At 43.7% G+C, this 18,254-nt stretch overlaps 1 protein-coding gene across 1 annotated transcript in view; it reads left to right on the forward strand.

Annotated features, from left to right (window-relative positions):
- LOC124594070 (esterase E4-like) overlaps window positions 1-18,254 on the forward strand; it is a 247,648-nt gene that overhangs the window by 198,358 nt on the left and 31,036 nt on the right. The gene's annotated exons all lie outside the window — the stretch shown is intronic.

Below are 18,254 nucleotides of genomic sequence, written 5' to 3' on the forward strand. Positions count from 1 at the left end.
TCAGTCTTTCCCCTAGTAATATACATTTCTGTATCCTTACATTTGTCCTCTAGCCGTTTCTACTTATTGGGAAACACTCTGCAAAGGGTCCGACGGTCTATACTGGGGCTAATTTCAAACGTCTCACTCTACCCCTAGTTGCAGAGAAATGACTGTACGAAAAAACAGTAACTACCCGATCAACGACGAAGTAAGCACAGATTTATGTCACATAATATTGCTGACGTTTTACACAGCAAACAAATCTTGAATGACATGCTGTGTTGTAAATAACAACGTACAGTTACTCTTAACGATGCTTCTCCTAATAAAGACAAATTAATTTCTTGTATCAAGTAAAAGGATGCCTACATGGCAGTCAATGAATTCTAATACATCATATTTAATATATGTGTTTTGTACCACCATCATAGCGTCAGGTACCTTTATAGCGTGTGTGCAATGAGATAGTTGATGTGTCAGCACAGCACAGAATTCAACTTTTACACAATGACACAAGCTCAGGACAATAGGCTGTGGGGTGGTAGGACTGGACCAAGTGACACATCAGGCCATCACCATCGACAGTTGCACTCAACATTTATTTGGCACACATAAACAAGACAAATAACAAATAAAACCATCAACACATTTTTTAAAATTACCACACATCTTTAAAATTACCATTTAGATGAAAGCAAGTTACTTCAAAATTTAAACATTCATAAACCACGGCACTTATGGCCTATTACACTTTTAGTGAAATAAGTTAAAATTATTTACCCCAAAAGTATGATCAACCTAAAGAACAATTTACTAAAATTTAACGAGAAAATGTAGTCTTTCGTTACTGCAGTGACTGGTATTACCAAAGTAATTCAGAGTACAGGCAACAACAAATCAGATACCATGGCACACAACCATGTTACTTAAATGGTAGGCACCCTACAATGTAGGATATAAAATATAAAATTTCATGTGACCAAGCAACCTCGTGGGATTCTACAAACTACGCCCAGAAGCGGACGCCCGCTCACTCAGCTGTTTCCAATACAGGCTCGGCATGGACCCCCAAACGGGAGCAGCAACGGTCACGAATAGGCACGAAAAATCCCAGAACTAGTGGGTATCTACAACAGACTGACTGTCTTAAGTAACTAGAAACACAATAATTCATTACAGCACCTCATCTGCAGAATTAATCAACCTATTAATAAACATCAGCTAAGCAGTAAAAATCTATTATCTTAGGTGCGTACGGCCAATTGCCGGCCTGAGTGGCCGTGCGGTTCTAGGCGCTACAGTCTGGAGCCGAGCGACCGCTACGGTCGCAGGTTCGAATCCTGCCTAGGGCATGGATGTGTGTAATGTCCTTAGGTTAGTTAGGTTTAATTAGTTCTAAGTTCTAGGTGACTGATGACCTCAGAAATTAAGTCGCATAGTGCTCAGAGCCATTTGAACCATTTTTCGTACGGCCAATCATACATTAAGCCGCGAGCGAACTATATATACGGCCAGACGGCAAGCGCGGGCAAAGGGAGCAGAAATTATACAACAGCACAAGCAGGACGCAACCCAGGACCCCGCACTCGCTAACGGTCTATCGAGTTCGCCCGGGTAAACAGCCCCTTTTAGATGTGCTCTTCAAATGGTTCAGATGGCTCTGAGTATTATGGGACTTAACATCTGTGGTCATCAGTCCCCTAGAACTTAGAACTACTTAAACCTAACTAACCTAAGGACATCACACACATCCATGCCCGAGGTAGGATTCGAACCTGCGACCGTAGCGGTCGCGCGATTCCAGACTGAAGCGCCTAGAACTGCTCGGCCACCACGGCCGGCGATGTGTTCTTCCTGCTGCCTCGCACGGCATCTGTACTGTCCGCCAGACTTCCGAAACAACGTTACTGCTAGGTGTCCGAAAACAAAATCCTCGCTACTTGCTGGAGCTTAGCGCTCGCTCCCCGATCGGCCCGGTATGTGGCGCCACCGCGCGCTCTGCGCACACCACCGGATCTGCGCACACCACCGGAAAGATGACCCATACCGGCGGCGGGAATATCTCTGATCGAGTCACACTGCTCATTAGTTCGTTGGTTTTGCGTTTCATTTGGAATGCTACGTCGCTAAAACCAGAGTCGCTTTGATATCTGTTGTGGTAATAGTAAATCAGTTTATATACGGCATAGAAACAGTGCAAGCATGTAACTCAAGTAGCATTTTGTGTAATCAGCAAATCAGATTGGAGGGTTTTGGTTTAACATTTCTGTAAGAATGTCACAACATCGGGCACAATTGAATGGCGTTTTTTAGTATTTAACAAATCTTGAATGCAATGGTGCACAAGGTACCTTCCACCACACATCAGACAAGAAAACGAGATAATATTAATTTGTCACTCAGTTACGAGCTATGTTGAAAATTTGAATTCTCTAACTCATCGGGAAGTTAGTTTGAAATCAACTGCAAAATATGTACGAAACAGACAGACAGGAAATTAAAATACCCACCGCCACAAACCAGTGACGAAAGGAAGTTAATATTGCACATTCATCCAGTTCTGAGCTGTATAGGGAGTTTCAAGTCTCTAGCTCATAAGGAAGTTAGTTTGAAATCAATTGCAAAATTTGTACCAAAATAAAAACGAAGTACCCTCCGCCACACACTAGACACAAAAGAGAATTAATGTTGCATTGTCATCCAGTTCCGAGCTATGTTGAATGCTTCAAGTCTGTAGCTCGCGCGGAAGTTGGTTTAAAAAAAAAATGGTTCAAATGGCTCTGAGCACTATGGGACTTACATCTGAGGTCACCAGTCCCCTAGAACTTGGAACTACTAAAACCTAACTAACCTAAGGACATCATACACATCCATGCCCGGGGTAGGATTCGAACCTGCGACCGTAGCGGCAGCACAGTTCCGAACTGAGTTGGTTTAAAGTCGACTGCAAAATTTGTACCCAACAGACAAACAGGCAAGAAAACGACCTAATAAAAAAGTGTTCAAAACAGTCAAAACACTTATTACCGTCCAAGAAATACCATGGTCTATAAAAGAACAACACTGTTTCTACACTGTTAGAGAATAGAGGCCATCTCTCCTGCGCTAATTCTCTCGTAGTAGAGAAATGGATATTCCCAATTCCAAGCCTTGATAGCTCGGCTATGCTGTTAACTCATCTGAGCTGAGACTCGGATCTGCGCATGGCAATCAACATACGAAGTCGTTAAAGTAAGGGATAATTGTTGTGACGTAACGTCTTGTCGACTCTTTGATCATTACAGACGGATAAGTAGCTCATTTGTGCAAGGACGGTGTGAAAAATCTGGTGTGGCCTTATTGAAATATTCCCAGAGTTTAGGCAGTTTGCATTAGTTCCGTGAACGAAATCTTATTTCCTAAAAAGGAAACCTAAGCTGAGTTTAAATAATATAACCGATCATCAGATAATATAATATTGAACGAAGAAAGATGTTTCATTTCGAACATCTTTTATTCCCTGATTACGAGCTAAGCCTTGAAACCAGTCACGTAAAATCAGAATTTCTCGGCAACATTGGTGGTTTAGAAGCTTTTTGGTTGGTAGCCGAGTTGTCATTATATGTTTACAAGATATTTCCACAGCTTCCCTAGGTGGAGAACACAGATTTCGTTGCTTGTTGTTTGTATTCCAACAAAACTGTGAACGGTATATGATGCGCTCCTCCCTAGCAACTGTTTCCCGGCTCGGTTAAACGATAAAAAAGTCAATAGAAATTCAGAACCAACAGAAAGGCTATAGAAAATAGTAAAAAAAGATATAAATAATGAGAATATCGAAAGACATCGTTGTTTACTTAAATTCCACTTATTTATGAGCAGAAGGAGATTGCGTTGCAATGTTTAATTAAATTAAAAGCTCATGAACGAAGTGCTCGGATTAAAAAGGGTAGGAAGCAGGGGTGTCCTCTTTGGCCCCTACTGGTCAATCTGTACATATAAAAAGCAATGAGGAAAATAAATTAAAGGTTCAAAACGGGATTAAAATTCGGGGCGAAAGGATATCAATGACAAAATTCGCTGATGACAGTGATGTCCTCAGCGGAAGAGAAGTGGAGTTGCTGAACCCATTCAATGGAACGAACAGTCTAATGAGTACAGAGTATGGATTTAAAGTAAATCGAAGAAAGACCAAACTAATAAGGAGTAGCAGAAATAAGATTTCCGATGTATTTAATATCAAAATCAGTGACCACGAAGCAGACGAAGTTAAGGATTTCTGGTACCTTGGAAGTACAATAACACATGATAAACGAAACAAGGAGGACATAAAAAGCAAAGTAAAACAGGCAAAAAGGGCATTCCTGGACAAGAGAAGTTTCCTGATATCTACATCTACATCTACGTGATTACTCTGCTATTCACAATAAAGTGCGTGACAGAGGGTTCAATGGAACACTTTCATGCTGTCTCTCTAGTGTCCCACTCTCGAATGGTGCGCGGGAAAAAACGAGCACTTAAATTTTTCTGTGCGAGCCCTGATTTCTCTTATTTTATCGTGATGATCATTTCTCCTTATGTAGGTGGGTGCCAACAGAATGTTTTCACAATCAGAGAAGAAAACTGGTGATTGTAACTTAATAAGAAGACCCGTGGCAACGAAAAACCCCTTTGTTTTAATGATTGCCTCTCCAATTCACGTATCATGTCTGTGGCACTATCTCCCCTATTTCGCGATAATACAAAACGAGCTGCCCTTCTCTGAACTTTTTCGATGTCATCCGTCAGTCCCACCTAATGCGTATCCAACACCGCACAGCAGTACTCCAGAATAGGGCGGACAAGCGTGGTGTAAGCAGTCTCTTTAGTAGACCTGTTGCACCTTCTAGGTGCTCTGCCACTGAATCGCAGTCTTTGGTTTGCTCTACCCATAACATTTTCTATGTGATCATTCCAATTTAGGTTATTTGTAATTGTAATCCCCAAGTATTTAGTTGAATTTAGAGCCTTCAGTTTTGTGTGACTTACCGCGTAATTGAAATTTAGCGGATTTCTTGTAGTACCGGCACTCATGTGAATTACTTCACACTCTTCCTTTATTCAGGATCAGCTGCCAGTTTTCGCACCATACAAATATCTTATGTAAATCATTTTGCAATTCCTTTTGATCATCTGATGACTTTACAAGACGGTAAAAGACAGCATCATCTGCTAACGCTCTAAGACAGCTACTCAGATGGTCTCCTATGTCGTTAATATAGATGAGGAACAATAGAGGGCCTATAACACTTCCTTGGGGAGGGCTAGATTTTGTTTCTGTTTTACTCGATGACTTTCCGTCTATTACTACGAACTGTGAGCTTTCTGACAGGAAATCACGAATTCAGTCGCACAACGTAGGCGATATTCCACAGGCACGTCATTCGGTTAAGAGACGCTTGTGATGAACGGTGCCGAAAGCCTTCTGGAAATCTAAAAGTACGGAATCAATTTGATATCCCCTATCGATAGCACTCATTACTTCATGAGTATAAAGAGCTAGTTGTGTTTCACAAGGACGATATTTTCTGAATCCGTGCTGACTATGTGTCAATAAATCGTTTTCTTCGAGGTACTTCATAATATTCGAACGCAGTATATGTTCCAGAACCCTACTGCAAATCGACGTTAGTGATATGGGGCTGTAATTAGGCGGACTAATTCTATTTTCCTTTTCAGGTGTTGATGTGACTTGAGCAATTTTCCAGCCTTTAGGTACGGATCTTTCTGTGAGCGAGCGACTGTATATAATTGTTAAATATGGAACTATTGTATCAGCATATTCTGAAAGGAACCTCACTGGTATACAATCTGGATCGGAGGCCTTGCCTTTATTAAAGTGATTTAAGATGCATTGCTACACCGAAGATATCTACTTCTATGAAACTTCCTGGCAGATTAAAACTGTGTGCCCGACCGAGACCCGAACTCGGGACCTTTGCCTTTCGCGGGCAAGTGCTCTACCAACTGAGTTACCGAAGCACGACTCACGCCCGGTACTCACAGCTTACTTCTGCCAGTACCTCGTCTCCTACCTTCCAAACTTTACAGAAGCTCTCCTGCGAACCTTGCAGAACTAGCACTCCTGAAAGAAAGGATATTGCGGAGACATGGCTTAGCCACAGCCTGGGGGATGTTTCCAGAATGAAATTTTCACTCTGCAGCGGAGTGTGCGCTGATATGAAACTTCCTGGCAGATTAAAACTGTGTGCCCGACCGAGACCCGAACTCGGGACCTTTGCCTTTCGCGGGCAAGTGCTCTACCAACTGAGTTACCGAAGCACGACTCACGCCCGGTACTCACAGAGTTTGGGTCTCGGTCGGGCACACAGTTTTAATCTGCCAGGAAGTTTCATATCAGCGCACACTCCGCTGCAGAGTGAAAATTTCATTCTGGAAACATCCCCCAGGCTGTGGCTAAGCCATGTCTCCGCAATATCCTTTCTTTCAGGAGTGCTAGTTCTGCAAGGTTCGCAGGAGAGCTTCTGTAAAGTTTGGAAGGTAGGAGACGAGGTACTGGCAGAAGTAAAGCTGTGAGTACCGGGCGTGAGTCGTGCTTCGGTAACTCAGTTGGTAGAGCACTTGCCCGCGAAAGGCAAAGGTCCCGAGTTCGGGTCTCGGTCGGGCACACAGTTTTAATCTGCCTGGAAGTTTCATATCAGCGCACACCCCGCTGCAGAGTGAAAATTTCATTCTGGAAACATCCACCAGGCTGTGGCTAAGCCATGTCTCCGCAATATCCTTTCTTTCAGGAGTGCTAGTTCTGCAAGGTTCGCAGGAGAGCTTCTGTAAAGTTTGGAAGGTAGGAGACGAGGTACTGGCAGAAGTAAAGCTGTGAGTACCGGGCGTGAGTCGTGCTTCGGTAACTCAGTTGGTAGAGCACTTGCCCGCGAAAGGCAAAGGTCCCGAGTTCGGGTCTCGGTCGGGCACACAGTTTTAATCTGCCAGGAAGTTTCATATCAGCGCACACTCCGCTGCAGAGTGAAAATTTCATTCTGGATCTACTTCTATGTTTCTCATCTTCGCAGTTGTTCTTGATTGGAATTCAGGAATATTTACTTCGTCTTCTTTGGTGAAGGATTTTCGGAAAACAGTGTTTAATAACTCTGCTTTAGTGGCTCTGTCATCAGTGACTCCACCGTTGTTATCGCGCAGTGAAGGTATTGATTGCGTCTTGCCACTGGATATGCTTTATGTATGACCAGAATCTCTTTGGGTTTTCTGCCAGATTCTGAGACAGAGTTTCTTTGTGGAAATTATTAAAAGCATCTCGCATTGAAGTACGGTTATATTTCGAACTTCTGCAAAACTTTGCCAATCTTGGGGATTTTGCGTTCTTTTAAATTTGGCATGCTTTTTTCGTGGCTTCTGCATCAGCGATCTGACCCGTTTTGTGTGCCACGGGAGATCAGTACCATCACTTATTAATTTATGTTGTATATACTCGTATCAACTGCCGTCGATACTATCTCTTTGAAATCATTCCACATCTTTTCTACGCTTACATGAACAGATCGGAAGGAGGGAAGACTGTCTCTTAAAAAGGCGTTAGGAGCATTTTATCAGCTTTTTAAAATAGATGCACTTCGTGTTTCTTTTTGTTAGATGTAGGTTTTACGGTATTCAGTGCAGCAGCAACTGCCTTGTGGTCGCTGATTTCTGTATTCGACACGATACTTCCTATTTATCTAGGATTATTTGTAGATAAGAGATCAAGTATGCTTTCGCAACCATTTACACTTCGAGCGGGCTCATTAACTAACTGTTCAAAATAATTTTCTGAGGAAGCATTCAGTACAGTTTCGGATGACGTTTCATGCCTGCCGCCGGCTTTAAATGTATAATTTTTCCAGAATATTGAGGGTAGATTTTATTCACGCCGACTATAACTGAATGTGTGGGGTACCTATTTGAAATGAGACTCAAGTTTTCTTTGAACTGTTCAGCAACTATATCTTCTGAGCCGCAGGGGGGGGGGGGGGGGGGGGGGGGAGGGGAAGGGGTCGGTAAAACGATCCAATTTAAAGTTTAGTGCGATTGTGAAGTATAACCTCTACCCGTTCTTTTCGCAGGAACTATCTACTTCAGTTACACAGCAAGGTAAACTACTTATGACAGAAATAAATTATCCATCACCAACTGTAATTACTCTATAATTTCTGAACACTATTAGATTGTTTGAAAAAAATTCGGCTGAACTTATTTCCGGCTTTAGATAGCTTTCTGTACAGATAACTATTTGATCTTCAGTGCTTTCTATTAGGGCTTGGAGCTCTGGTTCTTTCACAACTCAGCTACGACATTTCAAAGCTACAATATCGATCGTTTCTACAACTACCTTACTGTGTTTTACCTGCCCATTTTTAGACGGAAGCCCTTTCTGTGGTTTCCTGAGACCCTCTAACCTAAAAAACCGCCCAGTCCCTTCCACACAGCCCCGCTACCCGTGTAGCCGCCTCCTGCATGTAGTGGACTCCTGACCTACTAAGCGAACCTGGGAACCCACCATCCGATGGCGCAAGTCAAGGAATCTGCAGTCTAAAACGTCAGAGAACCGCCTGAGCCTGGTTGAGACCCTCCACTCGGCTCTGCACCAAAGGACCACAGTTGGTTCTGCCGACGATTGTGCAGAGGGTGAGCTCCGCCTTAATCTCGCAAGTAAGACTGGGATTCTTTACCATTTCCACTAGCCCCCCGAAACCAGACAGAATCTGCTCCGATCCAAAGCGACACACGTCATTGGTACCAACATGAGCCACCGCCTGCAGTTGGCTGCACCCTGTATTCTTCATGGCATCTGGAAGTACCCTTTCCTCAGCCGGAATGACTCCCCCCGGTATGCACACAGAGTGCACACTGGCTTCCTTCCCATCCTTGGCAGCTGTGTTCCTAAGGGACCCCATTACGCGCCTAACGTTGGAACATCCAAGTAGCAGCAGACCCACCCTCTGTGAATGCCCAGACTTTGCGGACCGAGAAGCTTCCTCTGGAACAGGCTGGACGATTTCATCCGGCCCTGAAACTTCGTCAGCAACAGATAACTCCCGAAACCTGTTCGTCAAACGAACCGGGGAGGCCCTACGATCGGCCCCACGGAAAGTCTTTCGCTGCCTGACAGACTTTGGAATGATCTCCCACTCGACCACGGGTGTCAACCACAGTGCACGCAGTACCCGGGGCGGCCACAGCAGTCGACCGATAGGGGACACGTGAGACGTGCTCAGCGTCCCTCGCATCCCCGAGTCCGACCCCCCCCCCCCCCCCCCACGTAAGATTTAATTTGAAAAACAAATTTCTGAGAATGTACGTTTGGAGGACAGTATTGTATGGTGGTGAATCGTGGAATATTATAAAAGACGAGAATCAAAGCGTCTGAGACACAGTGCTGAGGAAAAACGTTGAAAATTGGGTGAACTGATAAGGATCTTCGCATCATCGGCGAAGAAAGGAAAGTGTGGATACACTGATATAAAGAAGGACGGGATGATAGGAAATCTGTTAAGACATCGAGGAATAACTTCCTTAGAAAGGGCTGTAGAGGGCAAAAGCTGTAGGGGAAGACTGACAACGGAATTCATCCAGAAAATAACTGAGGACGTAGGTGGCAAGTGCTACCCCGAGATGAAGAGATTACCACAGAAGTGGCGGTCGTGGTGGGTGGCATCAGACCAGTCAGGAGACTGATGACTCAAAAAGATATAAAATTGTCGTGATGCGAGTAGGATTCGCGTACTGAGGGTTCCGTACAAACATAATTACGTATATAGACCGTTCATCCATTCCGGGAATTGAGGATCTCTACGATATATGCCTGTTATCGACATTGATGCTGGTATCATATGGGCCCAATAGATTCCAAGACTTTCAAGAACTTTTTAATTTTAAGTTTGAAGTCATAACAAATGACAAAAAAATGTCTTTTCGTGTGGTATAATTAAAAATTTTCTGTTATCGGATATTTTCCTGTGGTTTTACTGCGAAACCGTGCTTCTTTCCAAATTTCATGATTCTCGACCAGCGGGAAGTACCCTTTAAGTTTGGAAGAATGAGTTTCCGCGCATCAAAATATGACATAAATGGCCGTATCTCTTGACTGCGTTGACTTACAATTAGAGGCTTCAAGCTTTTACACAGCCACGGGACCGAAGACTTTAGTATGTGACATTCATTTCTACTTCAAACGTCTACCAGTTCCCGAGAAAAACTGTTTTTAATAGTCGGACAAACAGACAGACTGGCAACAAAGTGGTCTTATAAGTGTTCCGTTTTTACTGATTGAGATACGGAACCCTAAAAATATTGAGAAGGCGGAGCCGGTTTGTTTTCTCACATTGTTAGCGATGACGAGACTTGGATAACTACCAACAACGAAGAATCAAAACACAGTCAATACAGCGCCGCCATTCAACTCCGACAAAACTGAAAAAACTCAAGCAATCCCTTCAATCGAGTTGAAAAATAGTGTCTACCATTTCATGGGACTAAAAGTGGGGTTTATTTCATAGAGAGGGGTCAATAATTTTAACTGACAAGCACTCTGAAATGCTCACCAAATGAGACGTGCAAATCCGAAATCAACGGCTTGGGAAACTGTTGTCCGGCATTAGTCTTTCTCCACGACAACGCACTTCACACACAGCAACTCATACGAATAAGATTCAGTATTTCCGTAAGAAAGTTTAGATCACTTCCTCTTCAGTCTCAAACTCGCACCTAGCAACGATTAACTCTTCTTCCACTTGAAACAATAGCTTGATGCATAACGATTTGAATATGGCGAAGTACTAAAGACCGCCATTTACAATTGGTTCCTTGGCAGAGAACTTCTATGCCAAAGCCTGACGAAGGTAGTGCAACGTCACGAAAAGGACTTACAAGATGACGGCGGCTACTGAAAAAGCGAAATAGGTTAGCAGGTAGCTACAACGGCTAATAAAGATTTTTCTAACGAAGACTCGCACGGCCCTTGCTCTTCCTGCTCGCCTCGCATATTGATTTAAATCCGGCTGAGAGATGCTTGTTTGGAAACAAGATGTCGAACGTGCTCATGATTCGGTTACTATTGCTTCTTCCGTCTTTTTAATTGTGGTTCCAGACGCGTTTCGCTTTTATTACCAAAGTATCTTCAGTGATCATTCTGAAAATGTGGTATAATAATGTTTCTACGTTCTGATATTTGTAGACTGAAGACAGTTTTTCTTTATAAATGTGGCATACTATTTACTTATAGTGTTTTTCTTCTTTTACACATGTTCTCAAGCTCACTGCCTTTTCTCTCATTGCTAGAGAGGGTTGAAGTCGGAAAAGTTTGGTTTTCTTCACATTCACCGTTCGCAGTTTTTTTTTTTTTTTTGGCTTTTACGGACGTACTTTCTGTACTTCTTTTTTGCACTTCAGTTGGTAAAACTTAACAAAACGCGTCGACATGGAAATATCACTGTTGTTTCACCTGTTCCGTACTCAGAATAATGTTTTTATGTGCTTATTTGTATACGTTTTGAGCACTGCCAACCTTAAGACTGCACATGAGATTCAACGGGAGATGAACAGAGAGAAAAGATGTGTGTGTGTGTGTGTGTGTGTGTGTGTGTGTGTGTGTGTGTGTGTGTGCGTGTGTGAGTGAGTGAGTGTAAATTAGGGATGATGTGTTAGGTGTTCAGCAGAGATTTGAGTGGGGTGGTGAGTGGTTGTTAGAATTGGGGTGGGAGCGGTCTGACTAGTAAAAGGAGGGAAAGCAACAGGGACGAGGTGATAATAGGATATGGGAATGAGTGGTGGAGGTGTTGATAGCGAGAGGATGATTAGGTGGAGATGGGGTCATATGTCTCTCTCTAGTTCATCGACCTACTACCATCATTTACCCACCCCTCTCAGTTCCCATTCCTTACTACACATCCTCCCTGTTCGTTCTCGGTTTTCCTACAATTACTTTGTACCCCCCCCCCCTCCCTAAACAAAATGCATCCCGCCTCTACACTCCACCTACATCACAGCTGAACCGCTTAACACATCTTCTCTACTAAAACACACACACACACGAATGGGGAAATACTGCATTTTCAAAGTTGGCAGTACTCACAACTTACACGAGAAACAAATGAACCCACAAAAACGCTGTGCTGAGAGCGGAACAGGTGAAAGTACAGTAATATTCGTATGACGACATACTTTCTGAAGTTTTACAAAGAGAAGTGCAAAGAAGTAAAAGTAGAAAAAATGTTAGTGAAAGCTGAAAAAGTGAAAAACCTCAATCTCCGCTAACAACGAGCAAAAAGCAGAGGACTTCAGAACGTATGAAAGAGAGAGAGAGAAGGAGGGGGAGGGGGGAGGAAGAGAGACATAATTAAATTGTACGCTAAATTTATAAAGATACATTCTTTTTAATCTATAAACAGCGATATTTAGAAACATATGTACAATATTTTCAGAATTATCACCGAAGATGCTTCAAAAACAAAAACGGAACACGTCTGGTGAAAAAAGAATCTACTCTTTCAGTAAGCTTAAAACAGAGAAAATAATTTATATATAACAGCTTCTGCGAAAAATGGACATGCAAACAAACATTTTACGTTCATCACTTTTCGTCATCCCGAAAGGTATACAATCGTCAGACATTTGTAACATCTGAATGTCATTATTCCTAATAGGCAGTGCAATTAAGTCCACCGTCGTCCGCTTTTAACACGGTAAGAATCGGCGCCAGCAGCGGAATCTGCTCTGCCACAAGTTAATGAAAACAGCAAACGGAAAGCCAGTTTTAAACCGAAATGTTTGAATAAGTGATTGGTCTAAATCGACGGACAAAGTTAAATTTGAACTTTTTGTTTCATCGAACGCTTAATGCTTCTCCTGACATTGAAGCAGTAGCGCATTTAAACTCCGAATTGCGTTCACTAATTCACATCGGACGAAAGAAATTAGAGACCATTCAGCAGCAGCTTGCACGTAATCAGTAAAGTTCGAACAGAAAATAACGTAAACAGGGCATTAGGTGACGACAGCACGGATATTTCTAACAAAACGTTTCAATGAGTATAATGATTGCAATATTCCCTTTTCCACGAACAATACGAGACTGGAATAGAAGGGAGAACCGATAGAGGTACTCAAGGTGCCCTCCGCCACACACCGTCAGGTGGCTTGCGGAGTATGGATGTAGATGTAGATGTAGATGTAGATTATACGTCGTACTACCGCTCTCTGTTCATTGGTTACAATAAACGTTCCCATTTACTTACGCGTTTCGTACTACACTGCATATGCAAAATCCTGCGAATCTGCAGAGAATGTAATATAATTCACAATATGCCACATGGTGCCTTGGTCATGAATGGTACTGTAATATTTCTTTATTTTCTTCCTCCTGCTGTGACACGTCCAAGTGAAGCTCGACTGTAGACTCACCTTTACAACTGAAGTGTGCGCCCGGAACGACCTCATCCGGAAGCTTTTTAGCAGTTCCTGGAATGCGTACCTTCATATTCTTCAACCGTTGTTCTGCGTTTATCCATAGAAGAATAGCGGAGCATCTCTGGAAGAAATGCTGCTCTAAACAAGGCACTTTGTCCCGTGAAAGATTACCCGCGGGGATTACCAGTCTAATAGTGCACCACTGCATGGATCTAGCATCCCTAGACGCGGAAAAGTGTCAGTTACCAACAAGAAAAAGCAGAATAAGGAGATCTGATATCCGTGTCACAGATCAAGTTGGCTTCCTGTAGCCTATTTCGTCATTTCTTAGGTCCCGCAAAATATGCACTAAATGGTTAAATTCTCCTTCCATTCGAAACTGCTGTTCATCATAAACATCAATATGATGTTACAAACCCCTCTCCCCCTCCCCCCACCCGCTCAGTCGTGATTAAAGAGAGTGAGAAATGATGCTATAGGTCTCTCCCCAATGAACTAACTAATTAAACTGTGCGCAACAGAGTTAACGAAGGCTAATTTTCGGCCCAGCAGTGGTTCAACAGGTGGGCGTAATTCCATAGTTTCCTTAAATGTGCACAGGGATGACTAGGTATGAAATGAAATTCGAAAGTCCGAGATATTCCAGAGTTTATTAGCAGATGTTGATTTCATAAGAAACATTACCAAGTTACTCCAGAGCAAGGACAAAAATAATAAATAAAACTAGAAAAATTGAAGTGTGGCAAATTTCAGTAAGGGAACCAATTGATGATAACTACAGTTCTCTAACATATTACATTTTAACTGACTCAAATCCGTAATTCGACAAGAGTGATTTGCATTCATGCTTGGAGCATAAGTCACGTTGTCGTGCAACTGTGCCAGCCCCAGTAGCCAAGTAGAACCTAACTGTGAAATTATTGACTGTTGTTGAATTCATTGTGACCTAGGCCGCCGTGCTGCCCATAATCTCGCCATCACTGGAGTGTGAATGCGCTGGCTGCGGGAGACGCCGATGCCTCGCTAAGCGCTGCTGTGTGCGCGCCGCTGCTGCATCGCCCTCGCACGAGGTCTTCTGACGCAGGAGCCTGCTGGCGAAGTCTACGACTGGAGCGTCGTGTCGGCAAAGTGTCACAGCTGGGTGCGGAACCTGATGTGTACGACGCAAAGCGACTCTGCTGCAAACAGAGGCCGAAGTATCCCCCTCAGTCTGAAGTCGCTCTCCTCAGAGCAAAATCCTAAGTAAAGTCAAAAGAGCAGAGTGCTTCAGTTCTGTGGCCGTTTCTTGCGTTTCAAGCAGCAACTGCTGATCCGAAAAGTATTATTTTTGTTCCACCAATGAAAAAATTAAGCAGACGTCGCTCTATTCCCACCAACGAAGGAAAACTGCGGCCTTCCAAAAAAGTGTTCTGAAACCCCTCTGCCAGAAGCATGCGTACAAAAATTTTACGTCACTGTACTCCAGCCATTCAAGATGTCTTATATTTGGTGCCTTTTGCGAGCAGTTTTCTAGCATGGTAACATAACAATACGAGGAAAAATAACAGAGAAAAATGTTGTGCTAGATGCCGAACAGACATCCAAAGCGAGTGACCGTCATTCCCAGGGATTCTCCGTGTCTTTTAGAAAGCTTTCGAGATCGGTATCCCGCTTAGAAAGTTTTTTATTAACATTTATCTTAAAAACTGGCCATGTTATTTACCAAATCCTCTTTCCACCCTGGAAAGTTTTGCAGGCATTCTTTGCAGAAAATAGCTGCAGACTGACCCTCGCTGACAAACTCTCTTCAGGAAGCCGATTCAGCACAATGGGCAGCTATCTGCAGCATCCGGCCTGCCCCTCCCTGAGTCCGGCACGAGGCTGAAGCAAACCAGAGTGGGGTGGAACAGTTCTTCTGTTGAACTTCCCACGCTTCTCTGCGGCTGGCACATCACGCAGAAACCACCTCAGCCTATACGCAGTATACATGCAATAGAATATCTACAACTGTGTAGATAGAAGAAAACGATGTAATCACCTACGCCGCCACTGTTGTTGTATTGCAATTGAAAATAAACGTGCGTTTCCGCATTCTGCCGAGAATTCTATTGGATTTAAGTTGAAATACAATTGATTTAGATATTAAATTCACTCTAATTAGCGTATAAAACTGTGACTAATTTGCATAATAACGTATCGCGGGAATGAAAACACGTGTAGCATTCTGCTTCGCTGCTTTTCAAAGTGTGTCTCCACAGGTACGAACACACTGAACACACACTTGTATTCGTGTGACAAAAGCAAACAGTCTCCAAAAGTCAAATTGAAGAATCTATTACTAGGCCTTAAACCCTAGCTGCGTCATTTCATAAACATTGCTGGTCGGAGACAGATATCAGAGTATACGTTTTCCCATCGTATGGTAGACGTGCCCTGTGGTGACAAATGAGGGGAACGAGTAGGCCAGTCAAGAATCCATAAGTTCCTCAAGGCTTTTGTGGCGTGAACTGTATTCTGATGGCACATGCCATATGGGGCCTTTGTCATGAAAAGTACTATAATTTTTGTTTAATTTCCGCCTCCATCATAATCAGAAATTAGGTCAGCGGTTATCAAAATATAGGTAACGGCCTTGCCGCAGTGGATACAGCGGTTCCCGTCACATCACTGAAGTTAAGCGCTGTCGGGCGTGGCCGGCATTTAGGTGGGTGACCATCGGGGCCGCCATGTGCTGTTGCCATTTTTCGGGATGCACTCAGCCTCGTGATGCTAATTGCGGAGCTACTCGACCGAATAGTAGCGGCTCCGGTCAAAGAAAACCATCATAACGACCGGGAGAGCGGTGTGCTGACCACACAGCCCTTCTATTCGCATCCTCAGCTGAGGATGATACGGCGGTCGGATGGTCCCAATGGGCCACTTGTGGCCTGAAGATGGAGTGCTTTTTTTTAATCAAAATATTTGTCAATAACTTCAACACAAGATTACAAATGATATGACTCATCGATGCCTTCCTACCTTCGTTTTCCTCTTTCCGAGAAAAGAGACGATGAACACAAAGTTCACAGCTAGTACACCACTGCAGTAGATCTGATGTATACATGCTTTAATCCGCTATTAGATGAAGGTCTATAGATACGGCAGCATATGCAATATAATATAGACGTGATAGAGAAATTTAGTTCAAGGTCATACAGCCATACCACTGGATTGGAACCGGGGATAAGAAGTATGAAGTAAGGTAAATATCAGATTGGTTGTAGTTCCTTGCGAATTTTGTTAATCAAAATATACGGTCCTGTCACATTAACGTGAACACCTGTCAAAAGCTTGAATAACCACCTTTTGCAGTTTGGACCGCTGTGCGACGTACATGGAGAGAATCAATGAGGTTCTTGAAGGTATGGAAAGGGACCTGAAGCCATTCCGATTCTAATGCTGTGGCCAGGTGCGCTAGATTTCTCGGTAGAGGATCCATGGCGCGATAGCCCGATCGAGGTGGTTTCCCAGATTCTCGATTGGGTTTTAATCCGGGAAGGGGCAATTGGTGGCCAGGAGAGTACGGCAAACTTACCGAGGTGCTCTTCCAACCAATACAGGCACTGCGAGCCATGTGACATATTGCACTGCCCTGCTAGTAGACGCCAAAGTGCCGAAAAAAACTCCATGAAGAAGTGTACGTGGTCTCCAATGATAAATGCTCACTTCTATTGATCCATTGTGCCTTCAAAAATCACGGCATCATCCAGAAAATTCCACGAAAACATTACCCAGACCATAACGCTCTCTCCTTGTTTACTTTCTACTGTACACCGCCGACCGAAGTGGCCGAGCTGTTCTAGGCGCTACAGTCTGGAACCGTGCGACCGCTACGGTCGCAGGTTCGAATCCTGCCTCGGGCATGGATGTGTGTGATATCCTTCGGTTAGTTAGGTTTAATTAGTTCTACGTTCTAGGTGACTGATGGCCTCAGAAGCCCCATAGTGCTCAGAGCCATTTGAACCATTTTTTGTTTTTGTTTTTGCTGTACACGCCATGTGTCCCGTGGAGCATAAATCACGATTCATCTGCAAATGCCACCTGATGCCACTCGGTGGACTTCCAGCTGCAGTACTGTTGTGCGAATTCCAGCTTTCATCGACGATAAACAGCAGTCCGCACGGGTGCAAGAATCAGGCGCCTGCTGCGAAGGCCCACACACAGCGAAGTTCGCTGGACAGACGTTGAGGCGACACTGTTGGTAGCCCCTTGGTTCATCTAGGCGATCACTTGCTCAACAGTTGCACATCTGTTCGCCCGAACACATCTCCGCAGCCGTCGTTCGCCCCTGTCATACATGGCCCGCGATACAGCACAGGTTCCTTGGCGCCAGTTTTGGATAGCGCCATTTTGCCATTCACAATATACTTTACCATTGCAACAAGTGAACAATTTACGAAATTAGCCGTTTCAGAAATGCTTCCACCCGTGGTCTGAAAGCCAATAATCATGCCCTTTTGGACTTTAGATAAATCGTTCCATTTCGGCATTACGAAAACGATTGCACTGTTTCCCTGAAACATTTTAAACACTACAGGCCATTAAAATTGCTACACCAAGAAGAAATTCAGATGATAAGCGGGTATTCATTGGACAAATATATTATACTAGAACTAACATGTGATTACAGTTTCACGCAATGTGGGTGCATAGATCCTGAGAAATTAGCATCCAGAACAACCACCTCTGACCGTAATAACGGCCTTCATACGCCTGGGCATTGAGTCAAACAGAGCTTGGAAGGCGTGTACAGGTACAGCTGCCCATGCAGCTTCAACACGGTACCACAGTTCATCAAGAGTAGTGACTGGCGTATTGTGACG

Source organism: Schistocerca americana, chromosome 2, assembly GCF_021461395.2.
Source record: "Schistocerca americana isolate TAMUIC-IGC-003095 chromosome 2, iqSchAmer2.1, whole genome shotgun sequence".
Taxonomy (NCBI): Eukaryota; Metazoa; Arthropoda; class Insecta; order Orthoptera; family Acrididae; genus Schistocerca; species Schistocerca americana.